The following is a 17300-nucleotide window of genomic DNA, read 5'->3' as shown; positions in this document are numbered from 1 at the left end:
CTTCTCATCCTTCTCTTTGATAATCCCACAAAAAACTCAAAAAAATTGATGTAATTCAGACCAATCATACAACCTATCGATATTTACCATAATTTCCCACCATATTTTTTCTTTAATTAGCTTGAATGATTTTATTTTTTAAAATTTGAATCAAAGAAGTTGTTCTCCATGGTTTTGATTATTTTATTAGCCTTTTGTACCTCTTGCTCCATTTGTGACAACTAATTTTCACTTTGTTTCTTTATTTCCTCTAATTTCTCTTCCCATTGTTTTGTTTTTTCCTTCTCATTGTCCAATTCCTTATTTGTGTTACTGATTGTATGTCCACTAGACTCCATCTTTTTGAAAATATCTATTATAGATGCTCTGTCATCCTCATGTTTTTTATTTGTTTCTTGCAATTTGTCCCTAAGCTCTTTGAGTTTTTCATCGGCTTCCATATTAACATGGTTCAGAGTATAACTGAGTTTCTTATTGCTCCATTCCAATTTTTCCTTTAACATCTCAAGTTTTTCTTATCTCTCTACATTTACATCATATATCTTTTTATTACTTTCTTCAAATTGTTCCTTCAAAAAATTTATTTTTGCCTCCGTATTTTTTGGTTGAGGCTATGTACTTGGTCCTTGAGAGGAAGCACTTGTAATCCTTTTTCTCTATTTCTTTGCACCTGTTGTTTTCTTCTTTCTCCTTTGCCTTTGCATTTTCCAAGTCTTCTTTTAACTTTTCAATTGCCTTCTCCAACCCTTTTTTCTCCTCTGCACCTTGAACAATGAACTGTAGACCAAAAAGTTGGTCTTTTTTTGCTACACTGACTTTGTCAACATTTTGTACTTTGGAGAAATCTATAGATAGTGTGCTAACATGAAAATCTAATGGATTTATCTTACTCTCTAGTGGATTATTATCTAGCTTTGGGGGACAAACAATCATAAACTCCATCGTTTCTTTATTGTGTTATATATTGGAAATATCCTACTTGATGTAAGTTCTTGAGATCAAACCACCTCAAGTACATCCTTCTTGATGCCTTAATATTTTTTCTATTCATCTTTGTTGTTTCTTAAAAGTTTGATACAAAATTATTGAATTCAAAATTTGGGTTTGCTGATAGAATGTGATGCCTCAAAGGAGAAATAGAACTTGCAACATTGTACTTGTCTCCACCAATGCCTGAAGTTGTAATAAATGCATTTTGAGGACTACCAATACCAATGACATCACTCCTTCCTAATCCTGCCCACTGCCACTAACAAGTGGAGTTTTTGGATTGTTTTGAAGGTTTTGTGCTGAGGATGTTGAGACTGGAATTTTATTAGTATCAGTACCCGAAACCTTTTGCTTCTTTTCACAGTGACCTTCAACTCCAAGGGCAAGAATCTTATTAAATTTTAGTCACACCATACCTTTTCCAGAGGAAAGAACTTGGGAGGTTATATATCCACCTAGGATGAAAAATTGCTTGAGTTAACATTTTTTTGAACCCAATCAGTGATTTGACTCATCTCCAATCTTTGGTTTATGACCACGTTTTGGCACGTCTAGTATTGGGAGTGGATACCAATTTCCTTGACCTGTTATGCCCAACCCACCATCACCTGGATAACCCATTTTTTCTATCATATTTGCCCCTATGCCATATTTTTCCCTTCTCTGCTGATTAAGTACAACATATTGTCCAATTTCTATTGAATCAAATGTACTACTACTTGGAGCAGTGGATTTAAGTGAACCAGTGGTAGTGCCTATGGCTATGGATGAAGGATCCTTACAAACCTCATACTCATTGCCTTCATCAGATGCATCATGTTGTGTTGCTGCTACATCTGGATGCTCATTATCCCATAATTTGCTAAATGTTCCATTCTTAGGCAAGTCTTCAAAATTTGGAGAGGTGTATGGTTTGTCGAGATTCTTCTTCATCTCCCAAAATGCATTGATTTTTAATCAACGCCACTTTGCAGCTACACAATCATGATTTATGGCATCTAGAAGATATTTTTTACTTCTATGATCTACTTTCTAGTAGAAATTATAGATTGTCACAAGATGTAATCTTCTTTAATTTGTGTTGACAATTCATATATTTAAATATAATTTTTTCACTGGAGCATTTTTCCATCTCTATTTTGACCTCTTCCCATGAGTCCATATTTTTAAATCTTTCAATCAATGGAACACTCTCATGTTGACATTTGATTGTGGAGTTCCCATTCTGAACAAGCTTTGTACCAATTATGTTTAGTGGATCATACTACCAATTCCTGACAACATCAACTTTAAAAAATGCAAACAATTATTGTATTACATTGAATGTTGTCCTCTCAAATGTGAACCCTCTACATCCAACAAGAAAGGAAGGAAGAATGGTTGTCTTTTGTTGACCATGAAACACTACATTTGTGATTTTCATCTGTCATACATATTCCAATTCAAATAACCTCTCTATCACATGTATAGGAAGTTTGTAGCGTTCCACAAGTAAACTATAAAATCTTAATATAGTGTACTCTTCCATAAAGTACCAGTCGGCCAATTGAATTTGACTTCCTAGTTGAATTAATCATTTACAAGACATAGGCAATCTAGGCATTGAAGTGCCTATTATTTTATGATAAAGTGATGCCAAAAAGAAGCCTATTAAGTGTTTGTAGTTCCCATATGGATCACCCATCCCAATCATAGTTGTCCATTCAAATATTGGTTTATGAAAATTATGTTGAAGCTTGTTTGTTTCAAAAATTTGATGATGCTTTGATAATGAAAGACAACACAAGTAGGTCATGTATCTAAATGTCTTCTATGTTAGTGGGTTTGCCCCTCTTTTAATCATTAACAATTGTTCATTTATGTGATGTACAATGTGCCCAATATAATTATATCTTATGGGTTGTTTTAGACAATGAATATTGAAAATTATTTGCAAAATGTTGGCACCCACTTTCTTGTTACTTTCCAAATCGAAACACATTGATAACTGAGATATAGTATCCTAAATCGACTACAAAAAATATCCAATTTGTAAGGAGGTTTATGATCATCAGGAATATTGAAAGTGATGCAAGAGCATCCTGGGTTGCACTACTATCCTGCATGTTTTCAGTTTTTACCTTGCTGCTAAAACTGTGTTCTGTTGAAACTGTATCTTCTGGTTTTTGGGTGCTTGTTGCATACCATGTAAATAACTATCCTTAATGAATGAAAGGATGAACACTTGATGTATTGAAGAGGGCCTAGAGTAATATCTATCTTCCAAAGTGCAAGTCCTATTTCATCATAAGTTGGGAGATATGGCAATTCTCCCAAAGTATCAATTCCTGGCCGTTCAACATGACATTTTTCTATAATTGACTTTCAGAGTGGACACACACTTTTCTTCAATGAATCATCCTTTTTGCATTTAAGGGGTTGTAGAGGACCTAAAGTACTAACTATGGCTCAAAGCATGAGTTCTAGTTCAATCGAAGCTAGGAGATATTACGATGTTTCTCAGACATCAATATTTGGACATTTAATTGTTGTTGCAGGCCGACTTGTGGCTCTTCAAGTATTTAATTTTGGTTTTTATAATTTTGGGCTGACTTGTGGCTTATATTAGTATAATTAGGGGTCTTGGGTAGAGGCTTAATCACAATTTGAAGGTAGATAATTTGGTAGAGGAGTCTTAGGTGGAGTAGGTTGGAAGCAGAAGTTCATATTTAGGTCTGGAGACCTATTCTTTTTTGAAAGATGTATTCTTCTTTGTAATGGTTGTAACTCGAAAGGCCATATAGCTGAGCATGTTAGATGTAAGCTTCTTGATATGAATTTATTAAATAATTTTTCTCTAGATCTGAATCTTTCTCCCCTTGGTCATTTTTTGCTGTGTGTTTGTTTGATGTTCTCTGGATCACCTCATTTTGGAGTACATCTGGATTAGCACTGCATCAATTGGTATCAAAACTCAATTGTTCCTGAGTGTGCAAGAAGATTGCTGAAGTGTGAGGTAGTTTGTACTAGAACCATAAGAAATGGGCACGAATTGGCTTGGATTTTTTTTGAAAATGGTATAATGTGGAGGAAGTGGCACAAGACAACCTGTGGCTATAAGAATTCACAACCTTAGTCTGGTCTTAGTACTTTTTACAATGACTAGTACAGTACTACTAGGGTTTTCCTAAGAGTTTGGTTTCATTTTCCATTTTGTTTTATCAAATGACAATCACTTTACATGCCTGTAGAGTCTCTAGACTCTACTTCAGATTTTAATTTTCAAGTGACAATGAATATCAATGAAATTTCTAGAGTTCCATATAAAATTTGTATTTCATTATTATGCTTACTTATGCAATATTTTGTCATTTTCCGATTTTTCTATTAAATTGTTAAGAAACAAAATATAACATTTAACATTGAATTAAAATTAACTTATTGAGGTTTCACATTTAACAATCAATTTAATCAATAGTTACTTTTATAATCAGATTTAACTCTCCATTTGATAGGCTTATTTTACAATCAAATTTAAAGAATCATTGAAAAACTATTTCATTTTTAAAATTAGAAATATTCTAATATATTTAAGAACTATGTTACTAATATTATAAAGTTAAAAGGCCATGACATGTTGACCATTGGATGAACAAACATTAACAACTTCAGATGATTTTTTGAGCCGAATTCAGCAACAACTGACTAGCTTTTCCAAAAGCCTCAGAAAGAAGACACATGGCAAACATGATCAAGTGCGAAATCACTATGCGCATAGTAGCACTGTTTGATCAAGTTAGATCAATGACCAGAGATGCTTTTTGGGAAAATGTGGGGCATGCTCAACCAATTTTATAAATGCAACCAGAGAAAAGACACGTGTCATCTCTAGTCTATAATAACTAAAAAATATGCTATATAAGAACACTCAACTATTCATATTGTAATCAATTTTTAATTAAAACTTTAAGTATGCTATATGAATTAGAATAATTTAACTATACTATATTAGGTCCTTAAAACTAATTATATTTTAAGCATCTTTAAAAGCATAAAATAAGATAAATATATTTTTAATGTAAATGGTTTAGTTTGAAATTCAATGCACATTGCACAAATGCAAAAGTGTTAATAGATTCTTGTTTTTATTATAATATAAAAATAATTAATATTAATATTATAATTTAATACGATGATACAAGTGTTAATATAATAAAGGGGATGCCAACACTACCATTAGATGAGCAAGGATCAACAACTCGAGATGTATCTTGGGCCAATTTGCACAACACTCAACTCATTTTCCCAAATCAATCTGGAGAGAAGACACGTGGCATACATGTAATACTAGTGACTATTTGATAATCATTTTGACATGGACGGTGGATATCATACTGACACGCGAGATAGGGAATCAAGCCAACCACCAATAGATCAACTTAGATCAACGACTACAAATAAATTTTGAGTTGATTTAGGCAACAGTCGACTTGTATTCATATATTCCTTAGGAAAAGGACATGTGGCATACTTGATGTAACATCTATTGCAACATTCACATCCTTTACAATGATACAAACCATTCGATCAACAAAGATCAAATGGTCAGAGTCATATTTTTGGTTGATTTTGGCTAAAGCAGTATTGCTTTCTCAAATGCCGCAGAAGGAAGACACATGCCATACATGAATCAGGTCAGAAAGAAGACACATAGCATTGACATAGATCATGGTGAGATAATAGGAAATGTAAAGGTCGATGGCTAACACTTTTGGAGCATCAAAGATTGACAGCTCGAGATTATTTCGGGTTGAATTTGGTTACCTTCAATTTTGTTTCAAAATTTCCCCCAAAAAGAAGTCTTCATAAATTAGTGATAACTATTAGAGTTAACCCTAAATTATACTGTAACATCACACGTTTATGGTTTCACAAATAATTATAATAGCAGTTATGTACAAAGTATGTTAGAATTAATATCAAACACATGCTCGAGTAATTTTCTTTTGTGCATACCATAAGGTTTAGATTTCATTATTCAAACTTGGATTTCTGCTATGTGCACAAATTACCAATCCAAGGACCAAGATTCAGTAAAAGCAATGAAGTTGCGAGCATCAGAAACCTAGTCTTCTTTGACAACTCACAACATCACAATTTTTTTTATCAATTATAGTTTCAAATTTTTTGGTTAGAATTAAGATCCTGATTCTTGAACACATTTTTTACCAATAGTTTAGTAACTAGTATTGAATATAAAATTCAAGGTTTAATTTCCAATTTATCATGCATTGTAAGCCTAAATTGTTACTTTTTAGTGACTAGGTAACTTGAAAAGTTAAAATTACAAATACAATGTACAACTTAAATGTTATTTGTGCCTATAAATTGTAATTTGTGTTCATGTATAGTTCTATAAAATTTTCAACGATGACAAAAATAGACAAAAGGAGTGGCACTGGTAGTGGAATTGCAACCCAAAAGAAAATACAAGGGACCCAAAAACTAGTTTTTGACATGTACAAACTTGTTAAAATACCAGGTTTTACTAATGAATTCCATGATATTTTGGATCTTGCTATCTATGGAAGGAGTATTAAGGAAATCATATATGCTATTGAAGATAAGTGGAATGATGTACAAAAAGAATCAAAATATATTGAATCGAACACTATGATAGGGACCAGTGTAAACAAAGTTGCAAAGTGGACTGGTGAAATTGCTTGCTTGGGGTTCCCTCAAGTATTCCCTTGTCCAAAATTTGTAATAGTTTGTGCTAAAAACTATGATGAAAATAGAAAGGCAATTGTGAATCGAAACACATGCGAGGTGATTTCGTCTATCACATAGAGTGAATTTGGTAGAGTTATGGAACTAGGGTTTGAAGAACAAAACCCAACCCAATTGACCTAGGAAAACTGGTAGAAACATATGACAAGTTAGGTTTAGATAAAAAAAACATTGTTATATTAGAGGTTTATCACATACATTTTGATGTAGTGCTAATTCATATGTACCCCAAAATGAGGTGATCCATAGAACAACAAACAAACTTACGATGAAAAATGAACAAGGGGAGCGAGATTCAGATCTAGAGAAACAATATTTCATACATTCATATCAAGAAGCTTCTAATCTGGATGTACCCCAAAATGAGGTGATCCAAAGAATAACAAACAAATACATAATGAAAAATGAACAAGGGGAGCAAGATTCAAATCCTGAGAAATAATATTTCATATATTCATATCAAGAAGCTTACATCCAACATGCTCGGTTGTACAACCTTTTATGTTACAACCATTACAAAGAAGAATACATCTTTCAAAGAAGAACAGGTTTCTAGACCCAAATACAAACTTCTGCTTCCAAGTTGCTCCACCTAAGACTCCTCTACCAAATTATCTACCTTCAAATTGTGATTAATACTCTACCCAAGACTCCTACTTATACTAATCTAAGCCACAAGTTGGCCCAGAATGCTAAAATTCAAAATTAAATAATTGAAGAGCCACAAGTCAACCTGCAACAATAATTAAATATCCATAAATCGATGTTCGAAAAAAATCACAATATCCCCTAGCTCCGATTGAATTAGAACTCATGCTTCAAACCTCTACACCGCTTAAATGTACATAGTCTAATTCATCAAGGAAAAGTATGCATCCACTCCAAAAGTCAAGCACATAAAATTGTCACGCAGAATGGCCATAAATTGATACTCTGGGAGAAATGTCATATCTCCCAACTTATGAGGAATTAGGACTTGTGCTCTACAAAATAGATAATACTATAGGCCCTCTTCAATCCTTAAAGTGCACAACCTTTCATTCATTAAGGATAATTATTTAAATGATCTGAAACGGTCACCTAGAAACTAGAAAACACAGTTTTAGTAGAACACAGTTTCAATAGCAAGGTAAAAATTGAAAACATGCAGGATACTAGTGCAACCCCGGATACTCCTACATCAGACAACCAAGGTTGGAAGAAATGATTCTCCTGAATCATTGAGATGTCTCAACCTGAGATGAATCCAACTTAGATTAAGAAATCCCTGAAGTATCTTCCATAGATCTATTCTTCCACTTCACCAAATATTCATAGTAAGCTTTTCCCCTTGTGCTCTTACCAACTCTCTGATCCAATATCTATTCAACTTCTTCAATTTGCTTCTTAGGATAATCTTCTAATACAACAACTTCATCATCTGAATCATGATACTTATACAAATCAGAAATATTGAATATAGGATATATACCCATGTCATCAGGTAACTCAACTTCATAAGCATTACTACTATCAAACTTCTTCAAGATCTTACAAGGTCCAAACTTCTTCAACTTTAGCTGCTTGTATGTTCCAATAGGAAATCTTCCTTTCTTTAGATGAACCATCACTTCATCACCAACTTGAAAATCATGATGTCTCCTAGACTGATCAACATTCTCCTTCTACTTCTAATTACGTTGTTCTATCCTCAACTTCACCTCCTTATGTAAATATTTCATAAAATCAGCAAATTCTTTTCCTGCAACACTTCTCTTTTCTTCACTAGTAATATCTCTCAAATCTGATACTCCTCTAAGCTTTATTCCAGTAACAATCTCAAAAGGTGTCTTCCCTGTATTCCTATTCATAGAATTATTAAATGCAAATTCAGCTTGTTCCAATACCATCTCCTAATTACTTGGCTTATTCTCAACTAAACATCTCAACAAATTACCCAAGCTTCTATTCACAACCTCTATATATCCATCTATCTTTGAATGGAATGTAGAACTAAACTTCAACTCAGTACCCATCTTCTTCCACAAAGTCTTACAAAAATAACCAACAAACTTACTGTCTCTGTCAGAAATAATACTTCTTGGTAATCCATGAAATCTAACAATCTCTTTGAAGAAAAGTTGGGCAACATGCTTAGCATCTGATGTCTTCTTATATGGTATGAAATGAGCCATCTTAGAAAATCTATCCACTATAAAAAAATATGGAATCATACCCCTTCACTGTCTTAGGTAATCCAAAAAACAAAATCCATACTAATGTCACTCCAAGGTTTCTTAGGAATCATAATAGGTGTATGCAAACTAGTATTTTGACTCACTCCTTTTGCAACTTGACAAATTCTAAAACTCTTTAAAAAAATTTGAACATCCTGATACATTTGTGGCTAATAATACTTCTCTTTCAACACACTCAATGTCTTATCGATTCCAAAATGTCTAGCCAATCCACCACTATGTTTTTCCTTAATCAGATTCAACCTCATAGAACTTTTAGGAATACAAAACTAAATACCTTTGAACAACATACTTTCTTGAATAAAATACTCATCATACTTATGTGATCTATTAGATTTAGTGCTCTGCACTCTCTCCATGCCTCAAAAAAATTAGGATCAACATCATACAATTCTTTCATTTCATCAAAACTAAGAACTTCAACCTTCATTTTAGTCAACAAAGAACATCTTCTACTCAATGCATCAACAACTCTATTAGTAACTCCACTCTTGTGCTTGATGACAAATGTAAAATTCAACAAGTACTCAACGCACTTCATATGCCTTTGATTCAATTTATGTTGACTTCCCAAGTATTGTAAAGCTTTATGATCAATATATAGCACAAACTCCTTGGGAATCAAATAATGTCTCCACTTCTTCAAAGTTAGTAGAAAAAATCTAAAAATCAACCCTCTATGCTTCATCCATTCAAAAATTAGGATTTCATCCAACCAATCAACATACAAATTGAACTGAAAATCACAATGCTCCATCTACAACTTATCATCAACATCATCCATAACATCATCCTCATACATGAAAACTAAAACAAGAACAATATATAAACTCAGATCCATCATAGCAAAAGCATATAAATTCAAAACATAGGAATCTTCCACCAAATCAATAGCAAATGAATCCATATCAAGAACATACAACAATAACCCTATGTCATCCATATTCATAACAATATATATATTCATTCTTCCAGTAGCATGTAAATCAGCAGCATCATCAAAATCCACATCAGTAGTAACTTCCAAATCCTTCACTATCTCAGTAGAAACATCTAAGTTCAGATCCATATCAGCAACAACAACATTATGTAAATCCACATCAATAACACCTCTAAAACCCTCAACCATATTACCAGCAAGTAAATCCATCTTCTTACCACAAGCAACATCTAGATCAACACCATTCATAATAGAATGAACATATAACTCCAGATCAGCAATGATAGCAAAAGATAAGTCCTCAATCACATCCATTCAAACATTATCATCATTTTGTGTAACATCCAATTCCTTACCAACATAAGTAAAACTCTCCTCTTCAGAAATCTCATTGTGCACAAAAGATGCTTGCAATTTCCATGTCAGATATAACCATATGCTCATGAAAACCAAAAGATACTTCCTCTATTTCAAAAAAATCATCATGTACTTCCATGATCTATCTTCTTCTCTTTATAATATCTTTAACTGGCCAAAAAACCTTCTTTCTAATCGTCAGATGCCAACTCAAATCAGGCTTTTCCAAATCATCAATCCTTTCATGTAAATCATCCCAAAACGAATCATATTCATCAAGATGTCTCCCACGATTTTTTGATAACTTAATAGCTTCTACACTGGCTACAAGTTTCCTCACCGTGTCTAATAATTATGGATCTGCATCTCTCCTTCCACGAACTATCTTTACACATACAAACAACAATCAAATGGAAAGTCCTTGGCAAATGCAGGCCAAATCTACACATCTTCCACCCTACACCAAATCATCACCTAGTTAGGACTTCTAAAATCAATACCCTTTTCTGATAAACTTCACCAAACCAAGGTCCTAGTACAAACTACCTCACACTTCAGAAATCTTCTTGCACACTCAGGAACAACTGAGTTTTGATACCAATTGATGCAGTGCTAATCTAGATGTACTCCAAAATGAGGTGATCTGGAGAACATCAAACAAACACACAGCAAAAAATGAACAAGGGGAGCAAGATTCAGATCTAGAGAAAAATTATTTCATATATTCATATCAAGAAGCTTACATCTAACATGCTTAGCTATATGGCCTTTCGGGTTACAACCATTACAAAGAAGAATACATCTTTCAAAAAAGAATAGGTCTCCAGACCCAAATATGAACTTCTGCTTCCAACCTACTCCACCTAAGACTCCTCTACCAAATTATCTACCTTCAAATTGTGATTAAGACTCTACCCAAGACCCCTAATTATACTAATATAAGCCACAAGTCAGCCCAAATTTCTAAAAACCAAAATTAAATACTTGAAGAGCCACAAGTCGGCTTGCAACAACAATTAAATGTCCAAATATTGATGTCTGAGAAACATCACAATATCTCCTAGCTTCGATTGAACTAGAACTCATTCTTTGAGCCATAGGTAGTAATTTAGGTCCTCTATAACCCCTTAAATGCACAAAGGCTGATTCATTGAAGAAAAGTGTGTGTCCACTCCGAAAGTCAATTATAGAAAAATATCATGTTGAACGGCCAGGAATTGATACTTTGGGAGAATTTCCATATCTCCCAACTTATGAGGAAATAGGACTTGTACTTTGGAAGATAGATAGTACTCTAGGCCCTCTTCAATACCTCAAGTGTGCATCCTTTCATTCATTAAGGATAATTATTTACATGGTATGCAACAAACACCCAAAAACTAGAAGATACAGTTTCAGCAGAACACAGTTTTAGCAGCAAGGTAAAAACTGAAAACATGCAGGATAGTAGTGCAACCCAGGATGCTCCTGCATCACTTTCAATCTTCCTGATGATCATAAACCTCCTTACAAATTGGATATTTTTTGCAGTTGATTTAGGATACTATATCTCAGCTATCAATGTGTTTCGATTTGGAAAGTAACGAGAAAGTGGGTGCCAACATTTTGCAAATAATTTTCAATATTCATTGTCTAAAACAACCCATAAGATATAATTATATTGGGCACATTGTACATCACATAAATGAACAATTGTTAATGATTAAAAGAGGGGCAAACCCACTGACATAGAAGACATTTAGATACATGACCTACTTGTGTTGTCTTTCGTTATCAAAGCATCATCAAATTTTTGAAACAAACAAGCTTCAACATAATTTTCATAAACCAATATTTGAATGGACAATTGTGATTGGGATGGGTGATCCATATGAGAACTACAAAAACTTAATAGGCTTCTTTTTGGCACCACTTTATCATAAAATAATAGGCACTTCAATGCCTAGATTGCCTATGTCTTGTAAATGATTAATTCAACTAGGAAGTCAAATTCAATTGGTCGACTGGTACTTTATGGAAGAGTACACTATATTAAGATATTCATTGTCACTTGAAAATTAAAATCTGAAGTAGAGTCTAGAGACTCTAGAGGCATGTAAAGTGATTGTAATTTGATAAAACAAAATGGAAAATGAAACCAAACTCTAAGGAAAACCCTAGTAGTACTGTACTAGTCATTGTAGAAAGTACTAAGACCAGACTAAGGTTGTGAATTCTTCTAGCCATAGGTTGTCTTGTGCCACTTCCTCTACATTATACCATTTTCAAAAAAAATCCAAGCCAATTTGTGTCCATTTCTTATGGTTCTTCAACTGCCCAGCAGTCAAACCTAACAAAAATCATTGCAGGGCCACATTTTGGCTAGGCTCCATATGCCTGTGGATTTCAGCCGCCCAAGGGATCCCCATCCCTAATTCTACATGAGCAATAATATCAATGTCATCACCCAAGTATTCTTCTTTAAAAGCCTTCCTCGGGAGCAAAAAAATGTTGACCCTTGCTTCTATGAGGTCAAGCAGAGAGGCTAGAAAATGGGACATAATGTTAGTGTTGACACAATACCCATTCTTATTCTCCAAAAACTGATGCCCCTAAACCATTTTCATAGTATGAATAATAAAGTTCACAACAGTAGTTGTAGCAAGAACAACCTCATTGCAGATTGATAAGAGGTTTTCATCAGGGACTTCACCTAAAAAGGACTTATATTCCTCTTCCAATTTGCATGTCATCCAAATTGGAGTGGCCATCTTGACTACAAAGCAAGGCCTACCACTCTACCAGACTACCATCAAGTAAACCAGACCAGAATTGAATGGGCACTAAAAGTATATACCTATTACCAAACTATTGACTACCAAAAATGAGATGAGCAATGACGAATGAAGCAACTCAATTGCCTATAATTAAGCCAAGTGGCTGAGAAATGGTCCTGACTCCCTATATATTTGTCAATCAGTCTTCTAGTTCATTTGTTTTAAATTATTAAGTATTTGCAAATCTTCAACATAAATGCAAGTTCATGCCAAAAGAGTTGTTATGCGTGCAAAGCCGATGAAAGAGAGAATGCCACTAACAATGAAACAGACATGTATGTACGATCCACTACAAGTGATATAGGATGGAAGAAAATGTGTCACCATTCTAGAGACTTGAACAAGGTCGAGGCTTCATTCTAGACATTTGGCCCAAAATAAACCTTCAACCATTGATATATTATCATTCAACAGATGATAGTTTATAAATGGATGTTACTTGTTACACACATATGTTGGAGATATGAAATGATATTAGAAACATTTCCCAAAATTCCATTACTGCATACATCAATTCCTAGTCGCATGCGACATGTGTATTATGTACTATGCACTACTACTGACTAGTAAGTACTTACTAGAAAGTGAAATTGCGATTCACACAAATTTAGAAAGTAAATTTACGATTACTGTAAAATAACTAGAGCCCAAAATAACACCATGCCCACCAAAATATCAAGTAAAAAAAAGGTTTTTACTTTGCATTATATTCTTTGCATGTGCATTACATTTCACCTTCATATAGTATACCAATAATGGTTGTGGTTTCCCTCAAAAAGGGAAGCGACAAAGCTTCAAACCGTTACATTTTAAAATCATATACTTTTGATAATATGTTTTAAAATATAAACCCTAACCAAACTGATGGTTCTTCGTGTAACACTTCCTTTATCCTTCAAAACATCTCAAAAGTGTTGAAGTTTCAATTTTGTTGTTCGACTACATTTGTAGTTTGATCTTCAAAATTAGCAGGGTTGAGACCCATTTCAACAAACATCGCTCAGAGGTCTACCTTTTCCATCTCTTTTTTGAGCTCTTTGATGGTGTCCTCGGGATTAGCAAAGAAAACTTGCGACATTGTAATAAGCTCAGTAGTAAGATCACTTTGTTCCTCATCCTCCTCCATAGTAAAATCTAGGTTGACAACAGGGCTTGGATTTTAATTTGACAATCCCTCTTCCATAGCCAGTCCCATTTTTGGTAACCAACTACTTTTCAGATAATGACAACCACTGAGCATGATGTCTATAATTTAAAGAATATGTTTTCAAAGAGATTCCACCATGCCATAAATGCAATGGGACATTCCACATACATGTCATCCAACCACATTCACCAATGCATTATATATGTTTTTCAATAGAAAGGAAAAATTGCCTAATCAAATATTTTATTTCTAATAAATGAGAAAAATCACCTAATGCAATATATATTTTTTCCAACTAATGGGAAAAATCGGCTAATGCAATATATATATTTTTCCAATGAATGGAAAAATTTTCCATATAAAATATATACCCTTTGTATTAAAAGGGACAAAATCACCTCAATTTTATGAAATTTTGTAATGGTTAAAGAAAATTCGCATCTAACATTAAACTTTTCATGACATCGGAAAAAAATTCACCAACAGAAATTAATTTTTCCCCTGAAAGTAATGTTGGATTTGCCACGAATTTATTTTGAAGAAGGGGTTCTTAAAGTTATCCCTGTTCTAATCATAAATTGAACTAATCATGTATGTCTAAGCATAAACGAAATACATATATCACGTCTAGACCATAAACTACAAATATATATTCACGATTGAATAAATTTCAAACCAATCATGTGTTTAATAAAGAATGAATCATAAACACACATGTGTAAAGATCAACACGTATATATATATGTGTGTGTGTGTGTGTGTGTGTGTGTGTGTGTGTGTGTGTCAAATCATAAATGTATATGTCTCAATTAGATCAATGATAAAGTAAACATGTGCATGTGTCCTAAACTAGAGAGTCCTCCAAACACATACGAACAGAGCAGAGTATCAACTAAGCCCTGCAAATTAAAATATAAAAATGCATTAGACATGTATAGGCCTATATATACATGTGTTCTAGTTTCAAATATTCACATATGTTTAAATTTAAATGCATTGATACAAGTGCACATGTAACTAGTAAATTCCAAACTAATTTAAATTACCTGAGCACTAGTGGGAGTTATATCCATCATATTTGTATCCCCATGAGTAGTAGGTGTCACATCAAGAACATCTCTCCTCCCACTACAATCAAAGCCCATACTAGAAGAAGCATGCTCTACTACTTGTGCCTAGACAAAAATATAATTCATTTGGAAATATGAGTACATAATCATATACTTGTGAATAGAAATTTGCTATTGTAAAAATGAAACTTAAAAGAGGTATAGGTATACCTAGGTTTGAGGACCAAGAGGGTCATTAGTGACACGTACTAAGGTGTCATCAATAGAAACTCCATCTCCAATATTCTTAATCCTCTGAATAGTGAGGAGTGCTAAGGACTAACAAATTGGGATGGAAGTGGTATAGAGTTAGTAGACTGAAATAGCATGTCAATGTATGATCCTATCTCAATGGGAACATGAATTTGACTCAAATCTTGTAACTATTGATCAAGTGCATCAAATCCATTAGTAGAAATAGAAATACCTCAACTAACTCCTAAGGTCCCCTTAGGTGGAGCTACAATAGACTATTGTGCTGAGCATTAGACTACTAAGCACATAGTGTTATATAGAGTACTCAATGCCAAATTCCTTACAGAGTGATGTGTACTCTAGTGTGCATGACCTGATGGCATGTCATGGGATGCTCAAAATATAGGCCTCTATGAAATTGTCTCTATGACACTATGTAATGGAATCCCTTGTCTATTTATGATGTATGAATATGCATGTAAGATATCATCTAGAAAATACAAGTCCATCTCCATATGTTTGTGCTCTCAAGTGAGGCCATGTATATCTCTTGGGGTAGGAATGCATGCAACTCTATAGATCTCATTAGTGGGTAGTGTAGTACTCGATGATGCCTCAAAAGATGATCTAAACTTACTAGGTCTACTCAAAAGATATATGCCCAGAGTGTTAGATGTTATGCTCCTAGTAGTAAATGCAATGTTTCCTATTCGATCAACTACTTCCCTCTCAAAAGCAATAACAACTCTATCAATAGTATCAACCATCACTAGTGTCACTAGTAGGGTCCTATATCCCACCAGTGCACAATGATGAAGAACAACAAAATTCAACTCATGATATGCATCACAATCACAAAATCTACTGACCCTGACCATAATATCCTAAAATATCTAAATAGTTGGCATGGTGCCCCAAATGGAACTCCATGTACAACTATTGGGAAAAATATAATAGAATTTGTTCATTATTAGGATAATGACCATTTGCATCTAGGAATCGAGGGTATAGCATACAAGCAATATGTGGCACAACACATCTAGTAACCTGATATGACCTAATCTTGGTCTTCCCCTCATAAAATGGGAAGACCTCTCATTTGATAATCTCCTTAAAAACCAAGCTCTGAACCTAGTCTAAGGATATACCAACCAAGATCTCTTCTCTAAGCTTATCAAAAATCCTATCTACAAATTGTTATGTAAAGGCAATTTGTGATATAAGTTTGTCAATAAGCTCCTCAAGACTAGTCAAAATATATTGACATATACCTCTATTTAGATGATCCTGAGATCTCTCTATAGTTGATCTCAGTCTAATAGTTTTTGTAGTAAAAAATGGAAATATTGTCATCTTATCAAGAACGCAAGGGTGGATAGATGATACATCAGTAGGTGGTCCCTATCCCTAAGCTTGAGCCTATCTGTGTCCCTGATCCTGAGCTTGACCTTGAGACTCAACATGAGCTTGTCCATGCCCTTGTCCCTATCCTTATCCCTGATCATTTTCCTATTCCTGATCCTCTCCCTATCCCTGATCATTTTCCTATTCGTGACCCTCTCTCTATCCTTGATCTTGAGGTTGAGGTTGATTGTAGTATGCCATCTTCAGGTACGATGTGCAAACTAAATGTTAACTTAATATTACAAGAACATAAGGGGTCAATTAGGGGATGCCATATAATAACAAGAACATGTATTATCATAAGGGGTCATGATAGGTTCTATCATTAATCTAAGG

This window comes from Cupressus sempervirens, chromosome 5 (assembly GCF_028749045.1).
Source record: "Cupressus sempervirens isolate cs-2001-9-10 chromosome 5, ASM2874904v1, whole genome shotgun sequence".
Lineage (NCBI taxonomy): Eukaryota > Viridiplantae > Streptophyta > Pinopsida > Cupressales > Cupressaceae > Cupressus > Cupressus sempervirens.
The sequence above is the reverse complement of the archived record's forward strand: the minus strand, read 5'-3'. Positions refer to the sequence as shown.